This window comes from Protopterus annectens, chromosome 2.part0 (genome assembly GCF_019279795.1).
Source record: "Protopterus annectens isolate FY-2018-M chromosome 2.part0, PAN1.0, whole genome shotgun sequence".
Classification (NCBI taxonomy): Eukaryota; Metazoa; Chordata; order Ceratodontiformes; family Protopteridae; genus Protopterus; species Protopterus annectens.
The window spans coordinates 1,986,889,980-1,986,902,403 of NC_056728.1; positions in this window are offsets into that span (position 1 = coordinate 1,986,889,980).

The following is a 12,424-nucleotide window of genomic DNA, read 5'->3' on the forward strand; positions in this document are numbered from 1 at the left end:
ACTGCTCTGCTGAGATGTTGACATCATAGGTGTGCCAGTGTTGAGTGTTATTGGGGATGCGAGGAGAGAGGGAGAAATGATCCCCACACTGACTGTGACCTCTGTTTGCTCTGAAGGGTAATTGTACTTTAATGTGGGTGTACTTTTCATCCTGCCATTGTGTACATTCTTCACTGGTGGTAGCAGTGACTTTTTAGGCTCCCTGATGATTGGGCCAGTGCAAGGGTGACACACTGACAGTATGTACTGGTGGATATTGATGGCATATCACACCGTGTATGATCATTAAGCCCCTCTCAGTCTGATAATGTCATAGAAGGTTATTTCACAGATTGTCCAGGTCTCCCTGACCATTCTTGACATACTCTGTCTCAGTGAGTGTGTACTTTACACCTGTATCTGATTGCCTCACACCTATGGCTAGCATACCTGGTGGCCTCTCCAGCAAGACAGCAAGTTATGTGTAGTAGTAGTGGGTGGATGCTGGCACTACATCAGCAGCAGTGTATACATACTGAGCATATAATGTAAGGGAATGGATACAGTACCAGATACCCAGGTACCATCACTGTGCCCCAGGGGTCTGGCATGCTACAGACACATTCCCCAAACTATGTGGACAAACATTATGTATTGTTCAACTGGTGTGCAGAAATACACATTTGTCTGACAGGAGGGTCTACATCTTTCAGGCACATGCACACATTCCACAAACATCTGGGTGCTGAAGATATCAGAGACCTATGAGGTGGTCAGCCTACAACACATATGTCCTAATCTCAGTAATTGTGTAGCGCAGATGTTCCTGGAATGTCCACATGCACCTGTAGGAGCACTTCCCTATTTATGGGATGTAGGCTTGAATACATGGTACTGTAATGTTGCCCATAGATGACACCTAGCGGTCAATGGCACTGATGTGTATGGACACAATAACACAGTCTGTCACAGCAGACATGCCACTTATTGTATTCCACGTACCATACCAGGTTACTAGGCTATGGCCTTGAGTGGCCATATCCCTTGGCCACATGTTAGCCCATCTGTATGGAAGGCAACAGCTGAAGTTCCCATCTAACAGGGCCACAGGTGGTATCAAAAGGGTGTATGTGCTGTTAACCATCCAGTTGACCTTCTTACACCTACAATGGTGTAGGTAGCTACTCTGCCTGATGTGGACAGGGTGCCCATTTCCCCGCAGGGTGATTGCGTGTGACACACATCCAAGCTGTCAAGGTCAGTCCAGGTCACTCAACAGGTGGAGGTTGTTTGTCTGTGTGTGTGTGTGTGTGTGTGTGTGTGTGTTAACAGAATGGAGCATGACCTGCACTCGTCCAGCAGTCCCAATGATGTGGAGTGTGTGATTGCCTGGCATACCAGAGTGAGGTAACTCTTGAGGGGTATGTATGACACAGGGTAGAGGCTTGGCCTCATAGCTATATAATTGTACAGTAGATGTTTGATGGCCTGTTATGCCCTGGTATGGAAATTCTGTGGTTTCCCCAGCTGCTGCATGTGCCGTCTGATGTGAATGATGAATGGGGGATTATGCACATTAATGGTCCTCATTGGGGGGAATATGAAACATCAGGAGCAGAAGTGCAATGCATGTCGTAATGCCAGTATGTTGATACTACCCACACACATACTGTGCTTAGTGCTAGCAAACATGGATGTGCAGGATATGTGCATAATGGATCTCAATATATGAGGTCCTGTGACATGTTTCACTGTCAATGTCTTTCAGGTGGAATGTCTCGACAGTGGCAACCACCATCTTCTGATGCTGAGATGGCAGCAATACTCTACGCTGTAATACTGCATCACACAGTCCTGTTTGGTAGGATCAGACATCAGCTGCAAGAGCAGACCACCCTGTGGACTGAACTGCTGTCCAGTGTTAACAATTTGGGTCAGCATGGGTGAAGCTATAAACAGATCAGGCACAGGGCAACTGACCTTATTCCCCATGCCCGACAAAGGGCTACAGCTGTGGCCAGGGACCTTACAGCCCCAGATGGGGGTCCTGCTATGCAGGCCCCACTGATACCAAAAGAGAAGTTTCTCACCAACCTTGGGGTAGCCACTGCACCCCAGGAAACTGTATATACCTATGTTGTAGAGGTGGGTGGCATCCAGACAACAGGTGAGGAGTGTCCAGGTAAGGCCCCAGTGGACATCACTTCAATACTGTATCATTCATACTGGCATCTTTGGAGTATCTAGATGCATATGTCAGGTGAAACTGCATTTGTGATTGGGGTTTTGTAATGCACACAAGTGCACATCTAAACTGAATGACAGCAAATTGTGTAGTTATCAGAGTGTGTACTGTACATGTTCAGAAATGCATCATTTATCCTCTACCAATGCCACATGTGAGTGTGCTGACAATACCTCACCCCCACAACTACATAGGTCTCTCTGATCTAGCTGGGGAACAGCAGCCTGAAGCCAGTGAGTATGGAAATGTCTTGATTTGGCTCATGAATACCCTAGGCATGTTAAGGGCATGAATTTTACCATGTACAGAACTGTTACTCATAGCCATATTGCACTATGTGCATGTTCACTTGTGGTGGGGTTAACTGTAGTGCATCACAGTGGTCATCACAGGAGCCTATTCGCAGGAGCTGTAACATTTCTGTAGGTTTTGCCACTGCACTATAAAGATGTGCATCAATATTGTGTACACGGGTGCAGTGTGTGTTAGGTGAAGGCCCATCGCCTATCACTTCTCACATATCTTGGAGGTGTATATTAGTAGCAACATTAAGTGGTCATAGCTGCACTGCATGTTGTTGATGGCCTGCCCAGAGTGTGTCTGTTGTGGTCTAATTGTGAATTATATATGTCACCGTTCAGATATCGTGTGGTCTGTATAATGCCTTTGTGCTACCTCACGTGTGTGTGTGTGTGTGTGTGTGTGTGTGTGTGTGTGTGTGTGTGTGTGTGTGTGTGTGTGTGTATCAGCAAATATTTTAGTGCAGGTATTAATTTACATATGTTGTCTTCCCTTCACAGATGTACATGGGTTTGGGGTCTCTCCCCCTCACAACCTGATGTCAGTGTATTTGTGGGCTCTGATGATGATGGTGATAGTGAGGCACAGGTGGGGTTGTTGGGGGCTGAATCTGTGCCATTCATTGGTATCCCACTTTCACCCACAATGTCTCCGCACACAGTTAGTATGCCTACACATACCCAGTCCCAAGCACCCACAGATAATGGACAGTTGGAGGGTGATGTCATGGAACAGGCTAGGGTGATGACTATGGTAAGTGTGAGTTTAGACACTAGCCATAGCCAGAGATCAGGTGAGGTCCCACACAGGTTGATGGACAGGGATGCTCGAAGGAGGACTACTGCCTATCAAGCCCCTGTCACAAGTGTTACAGCAGGTGTCAGTAAACATATGTTTCAGTCCATCATGGAGGCACAGGCACATTCTGAATGCAACATCAGACAGATGCTCAGGGTCATGAATGCAACACTTCCTGCCATGCATGATGACCTCCACGGCCTTGGTGATGCCATACATTATTATGCTGATGTCATGGATAGATAGTGGGGTGAGACATTGTTATTGGTCGACTGTGCAACGTTTGTGCTTGAGCATGTGGTGGGAGTAGGGCGTCGGCCATGTGAGTGTAGGTGTGCAACCAGATCAGCTGAGAGTCCATGTGGCCATGCACATTCACACTCCCGTAATGGCAGTACCACCAGCACTACCAAAGGAAGGGGGCTGTCCCCACCACAACGGAGCAGGCCATGGGCACGTGGTCTTGGCAGGTCTCGCCAGATACATGGCTCCAGCAGACAGCAGTTACTATCGGGGAGTAGTACTGCATCTGGCCTTGGGCCAGGTGATGTCAGTGAGACTCCTGGCAGAACCAGTTCCTGTGTCTGAGGCCAGAGATGGTGAACTGTACATCCTTCCATGTACAGTCTACGGCTGTCCAACATACCCCTGTGTAGGGCAATCACATAGCTTGACTCTGTGCATACAAATGCTCACACATCTCTATCAAAGGCAGGTCAACACCAGGCGCACACAGCTCCTCTGCACGGCCCAGTTGTACAACACCCCTCAAAACACACACATTATGTCAACTGTATGGCCCATACTAGGCCTCTGGCATACCCACACCACACCCTGTGCATGTGTTGATACCTGTGCCACATCCCTGTTATCCATACCATCAATGCAGGGACATGCTAATATGGGTCTGATGCACAGGGTGAATATAGTACAGTGAAGTAATGCAATTCTGTGTAAGGTGCTGTCTGTTGACAATTGTTATGGGTACACATCAAAGTGTATGTGCCCTTTTAGCCATGATACATTATTGCTGTTAGTACTGCTAACTGACTGTAGTCTCACATACTGTATTCTGTTTGTGTTCCAGGTGTCTGTAGTTTGTGATCCTGCTGACATTGCCAACAATGAGTATGGCAGAGTGGAAACACAGTGACCCTTTAATAGCCAAGGTACAGCTGTATATGTACATGTTTACCATGTGTGTATCCATGCAACAGTGTATGACGGTCACTGGGGACAGACAGTGTGATCTTACATACATACCCCTTGACACAGCCAGCTAGCCTTTGTACATGTCACTAGGGTGATCTGTAGTACCACAGGTTCATACATACAGAGTAGGTTACCTGAGTACTGGCACTAGGTCCCTCACAAGCCTAGCCATTACTTTAACCCCAACAGATTCACCTATCTTGTGGGCACCAGGTAGTCACAGGGCCTTCAAATATCTACATATTGCACACACATAGGCAACACACAATGTGTGTGTGGCATTATCAAATGTGTAGTGTGGGACACAACTTATAGTAACATGACAGTTGGCAGGTCATAGCATGCCCATGGCAAATGCAACACACAGGACTTCCTCTGGTTTGCTGCTATGACACCTCCTTTGTGTGACATTACCTTAGCTTACAGTATTTTTCATAACATTAAGGTGCTTCTGATGTGCAATAACTGCTCTATGCAATCAGTACAGATCTGTATGGCATGTTTCTTGTTCTACAGTCTCGGGACCTCTTTTCACTGTTTCATTTGTTGTCACAGGTTAAACCTTGCCAAACAAGGACATACCTCTCAACTGTACATATTTCCACAGAATGTCCAGATTCTTGCCTCATATTTTTGGTTCATTTCTTCATAAACCTGTGTTTTTCTGGCAAATCATTGACAAATCATTGCAGGCTGATGTCAAAATATAATGGCAGACATTTTGAGTTGCAGACTTCATACCTTTCAGACTTGTTATGCTAATGAAAAACCTGTTAATCTATCACCTTTATAAGTTTGTAGGAGCAATATGTGGCCTTTGTCACCCAATTATTTATGGCTTTATAAACATTTCTTGCTTTAAGAGCTTGGGAGGTATGGGTACAGATGGTAGCAATACCTCTGACCTCTGCATATGTCTGCAGATTATCCTGATATCTGACACATAATGTCTTTCCATCTGTCATAAACTTGTGGTTTTCTGGCCAATGTTTTGGAAAATCATGACAGACTGACATTTCAGATTAATGACGGATATTGTCATGTAACAACACATATCCTTTGGGAGGTGCATTCAAATGCATGACCTGTTCAGCTATCTATTTCCCCATGTGTGTCATAGCAATATGTGAAGGGTGTGCTCAGTGTTTGCTGTTTGCCGCAGCTTCCCATAAGGCTTTAACCAGATATCTTTCTGTGAGTGGCTGAGAGGTATGCTGGTACATACATATATTTGTACACACACACACACACACACACACACACACACACACACACACACACACACACACACACACACACACATTCATGACCTGCCCCTGCTGATAGCCAAACCTCTACCTGCCCAGTTTTACAAATGATACTGCTAGATACATAACAGAAGCACCACAGAGGTAATGTAGTGTTGCAGTGTCTGCCACTACTATTCAAGTGGGTGACAATTGCAGGAGCTGTTAGGATTGCCACTGTTGGGTTTCAGAGACCCTTAACATGATATAGCCACTTGGAACACACACACACACACTGCTGCATGGGTACATGCATTGAAACACACATGCACACAGAGTTGACACTTCTCATATTACATGACCCACCTATCTATTTATGTACAATACACAGTGATATGACAGTTGCATGCACCACAGTGCCTTTGTGTTAGAAACGGTGTAACTGTGCTTGTAAGGTAGATGACATCTGTAGTGACTGCAACTAGCTTGGCAATGGGGGAGTTAACAGGGTGGAAGAGGCACCCAATCATCACATACACAGAGTAAAGACAGCCACAGGGATATGCATACAGAAACACATGCACAGTTGCCAATAGATTACTAACCCTACATATCCACTTGTATGTGCTATAGCGCTACATACACATTACATGCACCACAGAGATTATATGCTGAGGACATAACTTACTACCTCTTACAACAAGTATTCTTGGGAATACCTTCATGGATGGTGGAATAAAACATCCAAAATAGCAACTGGTCGCATATATTGCTCTTACATACCTGGACAAGTGATAAAGTAACAGACTTTGTATCAGCATGATGTTTCAGACAGGTATGAAGTCTAATACTGACTTGTCTGTCACAATGGTAACTGTGGTAATTTTGCAATGAGTACTCAAAAATGCCCATTGTTAGGGGACACAGGCCACATATAGTTTGCAAACATCTGGATACGCCATATATATCTGTATAGATAACTGGTATGGCCTTTATAGTTTAACATGGTGCATGTAAGGCAGATGCTATTAACTGCCTCCTTAAAGTAATGCCATGGGGAAGGAGTCAACACGTCTTAAAATGGTATAACCAACACTCACACAACAGCCACAGGAGATATGCTCCACACAGAAAGACACACAGTACTGGGATTAGAAACCCTACCTATCTAGTTATTTGTACTATATTATTACACAGTTATTGGACACCCCACAGAGCTTATAGGTCCGAAGAGTGTATACAGGTACTTCTCAGGTGAATGACATCAGCAGGCCTTGTAAAGTAGGGCGATGGGAAGTGTACTGGATGGAACATGCCTCAAAATGGTATAATCCACACCTCCAGAGAATATGGATCTCACCCAAACACACACACACACACACACACACACACACACACACACACACACACACACACACACACACACACACACACACACACACACACACACACTTTCCAGTCTTGAGTTTTGACCCCTATCTATCTAGTTAGTTGTACTATACTGCTATGTAGTTATTGCACCCACCACAGAGCTTGTAGGACTGAGGGCTGTCCAAAGGTACTTCTAGGGTGAATATCATCAGCAGCCCTTGTAAAGTATGGCAATAGAAGGTGTACTGGGATGCCTCCTAAATAGCCTGAAATATGACCTAGCAGGGTCACTTGTGTCATTATTCAGTCTTAGCCTCACACAGACTCTGTGCCATGTAAATGGAAGATCGCCACTGACATCCCTCTTCACAAGGGTTGGCAATCAATACTAGTATTATATGCAAAGCAATGGAGATAATTATCATGGAAATGATCAACAATGACATGGGAAACCTTCAGAAACTGTACCCAACCCAACTTGGTTTTGCCAATGGCAGGTCATGCCTACTGAATCTGTTAGATGTCTTTGAGAAGGTCACTAAGGCAATGGATGCATGCAAAATGGTGCATACTGCATACATTGACTTACCTAAGACATTTGATACAAATTTGTGCACTGTAAACAAACTCACAGGCATAAACCTCCTATGTAATTCACTGGATAGCCAGCTGGGTCACAGACAGGACACAGGAAGTCAGGATTGGACAGACCATCTCCACAAAGATGCCAGCCACCAGTGAAGTACACCAGATCACTGTGCTGAGTCTGCACCTCTTTGGCATTTGTTTTTTGGATGTCAAGGCTAATGTCAAGGGGCTCTGGCTTAACAATTTGCAGATGACTGTAAGCAAGGAGCAATTGTAGAACCCACAAATACTAACAACTTACACAAAGGTTTAACACAGACAGATATCTGGTGCCAAGCCACAGCTTAAAACTCATTGCCAATAAATGAATAATAGTAGCTTTTAGGAAGTCAGACACTAAGTCTTCCTCATTGATAACACTCCATAAAAGTAGACACAGTAGTCAGGGATTCAGGGACTCAAGTAGATGGTAACCTGCATTTTGACCAACATTGTAAGATAATTATTTTATGTCACTCAACTTTGGACATGGTATCTAGGTCAAGAGAAGTCATCATACCACTGTATTCACCAACCATCATTCCCATCATTGAGTATAATGCCCACTTTGGTATGTACCTGACCAAGCACATGCAACATCTGGAATGTCCACTGAGATACCTCACAAAAAGAATACAGGAAGTAAGCACCGCACCTCTCAGCCTTTTAACACTAGAATTTTGGACAATGCCAAAAGTGACTGGGGGACAAAGGCTCAAAAATAGGGCCAGACTTTAAAACTTAGAAAGTTACTAGAATAACAGGTTTTGTGGTAACATGTACTTTTTTTGAAGGATATACAGTTAGAAACTGAAATGTGTAATTATTTAGTGATTTCAAGCCTCAGCGATTTGCCAGAAAACCACAAACTGTATGACAAACAGACCAAAAATATGAGGCAAATATATGGACATTCTGTGAAAAATCTTGACAGTTGAGATGTATGGTAAACACAATGTCCTATGCAGATTGCCACAAAGCCCCCTCTCTCTCTCTATAGTTTGCTTCCTACAGACTGCTGAGATTCGATGTATGCCTGGCATACAAGATATCTCTGGATTCCACTCTGATGAATAGCACCAGAGCTACTAACTATAAGAATTGAAACTTTCATTTCACTTAAATAGGACATGTTAGAGGGACAGGCACATATCTCAGAGCATCCCCATTCTGCGGAATAGGCTTCTCATCCATAAGATGCAAATCCCTTCATTAACCCTATTGAAGTGCAGCCTGGAGCAGTGGATGGGAAATCACAAATTCTCTGACACCTATCTCTCTGATGGACAGAGGCTGCTGTTAAATCATGTGTTAACTAACATGCATCCCTTAAAATAACATCTAAGGAGCAATGACTTGTGAGATACATTTGGGATGCATGGCTAGGCTTATAAAGGCCAAAGTGTTCTTACTTATGAACTTGTTTCACTTGATTCAGTTAATGGCACTGCATGTCATCAGTGCTAATGGCTTTAATGCAGTTTCACACACATCTTTAGTAAGCTGTTATTTCTCACTCTCTGAACTGTAATAGGATATATATATAGCAAAATTGACGTGATGCAGGATAACCTTGCAAATCAAGACAATGTGGACTCTGACCGACTCCAGTATATTGATTTTGGTTGTTTACTAGCCTAATGACATGTGCTTTAATGCCTATTACAAACTTTATTTTAAATTTGATATTTTTTTTACAACAGGAGAGCTGACTGAGGATGCTGTTTTGGAGAAAGCTACTCATTTAAGCAGTGAGTACTTTACTTAGGGCAGAAGACTTTCTTTCCTGTATCCATCAACATTTAGCAGACATATATTCATTGTATTTGGTCTCTTTAAGGAAAATCTATTGCTGTATTGTATTGTTACTTAGGTTGTAGTTATGTTATAACTCATGCTATTAAATTAGCTATTTTTGTCATTCAAAGGGGTTACATGAAGTAAGGTGTCTGACACTCATGCCTGCTTCACCAGGAAAGCCTCTTAGATCATCAAGCAAACTACTACTAGAAGTCACCAACAGCTACAATAGCTTTGGAGATGCACTATATAGTAGTTCGGTGGCTAAAAAATGGAACTCTGTCCCTACTAGCATTCAAAACACATCATCCAAAGCATCCTTTAAAGACCTCATCAGGCAAAATCTCAAGCAAAGTTGGCAGTGCCATGATTGCTCCCCAGGCTAGTGAAAGCGGATAACATATCTTTATTCACTAACACAATAGGTAATATACATACTAAATCTAGAGCAATTGATAATAGTTTTTCAATCTTACTCACAAACACTGGCTGATCTACAATGTATGTACTGTACCTGTGTACTATGTATGTATTCTACCAACATTCCAAAGTTCAGCCGTACACCACAAATCTATTACTTACCTTTATTTTTAAAATTAATATTTTTTTTTGATTGTTCTCTCCACTGTAACTGTTTGTGCCGCATACCACTGTAAAAACATGTCTCTTGTAATTTGTGTATATACTGATTATGTCTAAATAACTAAATGTGTCTGTAATTTTTCTTTGTGGAGCTTTTCTCCCCGGGCCTCTGCTGAAAAAGGGCCTTTTCGGCTCAGTCAGACACCCCCGGTTAACAAATGTAAAATAAAATAAAATAAATAAAATGCTAACTTTTAGGTCCTGAAGTTTGTTCCTGTTATTACCATATGGGGATTCTGCTGTTGATTGTAGTTCCATCCATGTTCTTGTTTTGCTCTGGTTGTTTTCCTTATGTACTGTCACTCTGCATTAGTGCTCATCCCTTGTAGGAATCTATTAGTTGGATATCTTGCTTTACCCATGTATTAGGCAAGCTTGTCTTCCTTGTTTATTGCTCTGTTTTATACAGTACTCAGATGCATTTAGGCATCTCCTAATCAGACAAACAAAAAAGAAATACCGGACTGAATGTTTAAACACAGCCCTGCCTTTAGCCTGACACATAACATGTAAACTACCACTGCTATGTACAGTAGTTTGCTGGGTAATTCTAATTCTGTGATTCCAAAATATGTATGCAATTTTTTTGTGTGTGTGTAGCCCTTATATTTAGTCAACATTTGACAATGATTGGCAATTGTGTTAGCTGCAGAAAGGAGACCTTTTAGACATTACTCCCTGTCCTTAATAGTTTTACCTCAGCGAGTACTATTTTACTTGATTCAGTTAATGGCATTGCATGCCATAAGTACAATGCCATTAAAACAGTTTCACTTTCTTACTTCATAAGTGTTACTTCTCACTCCATCTTAACTGGTACAGGACCCATAAATAAGTTAAGTGTTTTAGGACATCCTTGTAAATCACCACAGTGTGGGTGCTGACTTGACTAAAACAGATTGTTCTTGGTTTAACACCAGGCTTGGATGATCCAACTCTACCCTGACAAGGTGTGGTTGGCTCTCATACACTTTGCTTTGTGCAGTGGCAGTATCATAACCTATTAAGGATGCTTCCTTTCCCTACCTCCATCCCACACACCCCTACCTCATTTCCTTTATTGTCCTATCATTCCATATATACCTAGGATGTGGTTGCTGCTCAAATAGGTGTGAATGACGAGATGCAAACGCCTGGATTATATGAAGATAGAAATTCATAGAGCATCCTGAATATGCGTCCAAAGCTGATATGCAGATGGGCAACATTCCATCTTCTTCAGTAATGATGCCTGAATATAAACAAAAGATGATGGACTATAACAACTGACTTAGCTATTTTTGTCATTCAAAGGGGTTACATGAAGTAAGGTGTCTGACACGTATGCCTGCTTCACCAGGAAAGCTCTTCACCTTTCTCCTTCTGTTTAACAAGAACTTCTTTGCCTCAACAGTGCCTTTTTAGGCAAAAAAAAACTTCTGTATCTACCAACCTATCCAAACCTAATCAGGACAGTATAAAACTAATGCTGATTAGTATTAGAAGCCTCAGGAATATCAGCCCTCCCTAGAAGCCTTCTTGACCCTAGAAAATATATACACACCTGTTATTACTAAAATATGTTTCAAGTGTAATGAAGGCACACCTTCTCTACTAAGGCTTAGTGCTTACCACTCATTCAAACCTTCTGCTGAGGGTGTATCTATAACTGGTGGTGGTGTATCCGTTTTCTGTGGCTCCTCAACTTCTAGACTCTTGTGGTTAGATAATGACCTTGAACTCCTTCACGTCATGGTATCCTTAAATAAGAACCATTACCATATACTGACCAGCTATAGAACCTCATCCAATTTAAGATGTATCAAAACAAACTTGATTCCCTTACCACAGAAGGTAGCATTATTATCTTAGAAATACCAGTTGTCTGTCTATCAATTAGAGCACTTATCACTACAAGCAGATGTGCTCAACACATTTTATACATAATTAATGCAAATTGTCTAAAGTACAGGGTCAACATTATTGGATTTGGTCATCACAAACTTGACCCGCATGTGCTTTGTGTCTATATCTACACCATCCCTGGTCAGCTCAGACCATCATGCAGTGTGTCTCACCAGCAGAACCAGATGAAAACCCCAACAAACCATTCCTTCTTTCAAGGTTTCTCTAAGGTAAATTTTCTTCAACTAAATGAGGACCTGAGGATGTTCAAGAGCTCCTTTCCCTTGGAGTCCCAAAAGCAAACACAGCTGCATTCACTGAAAACTTCAGTTCTCAGCTT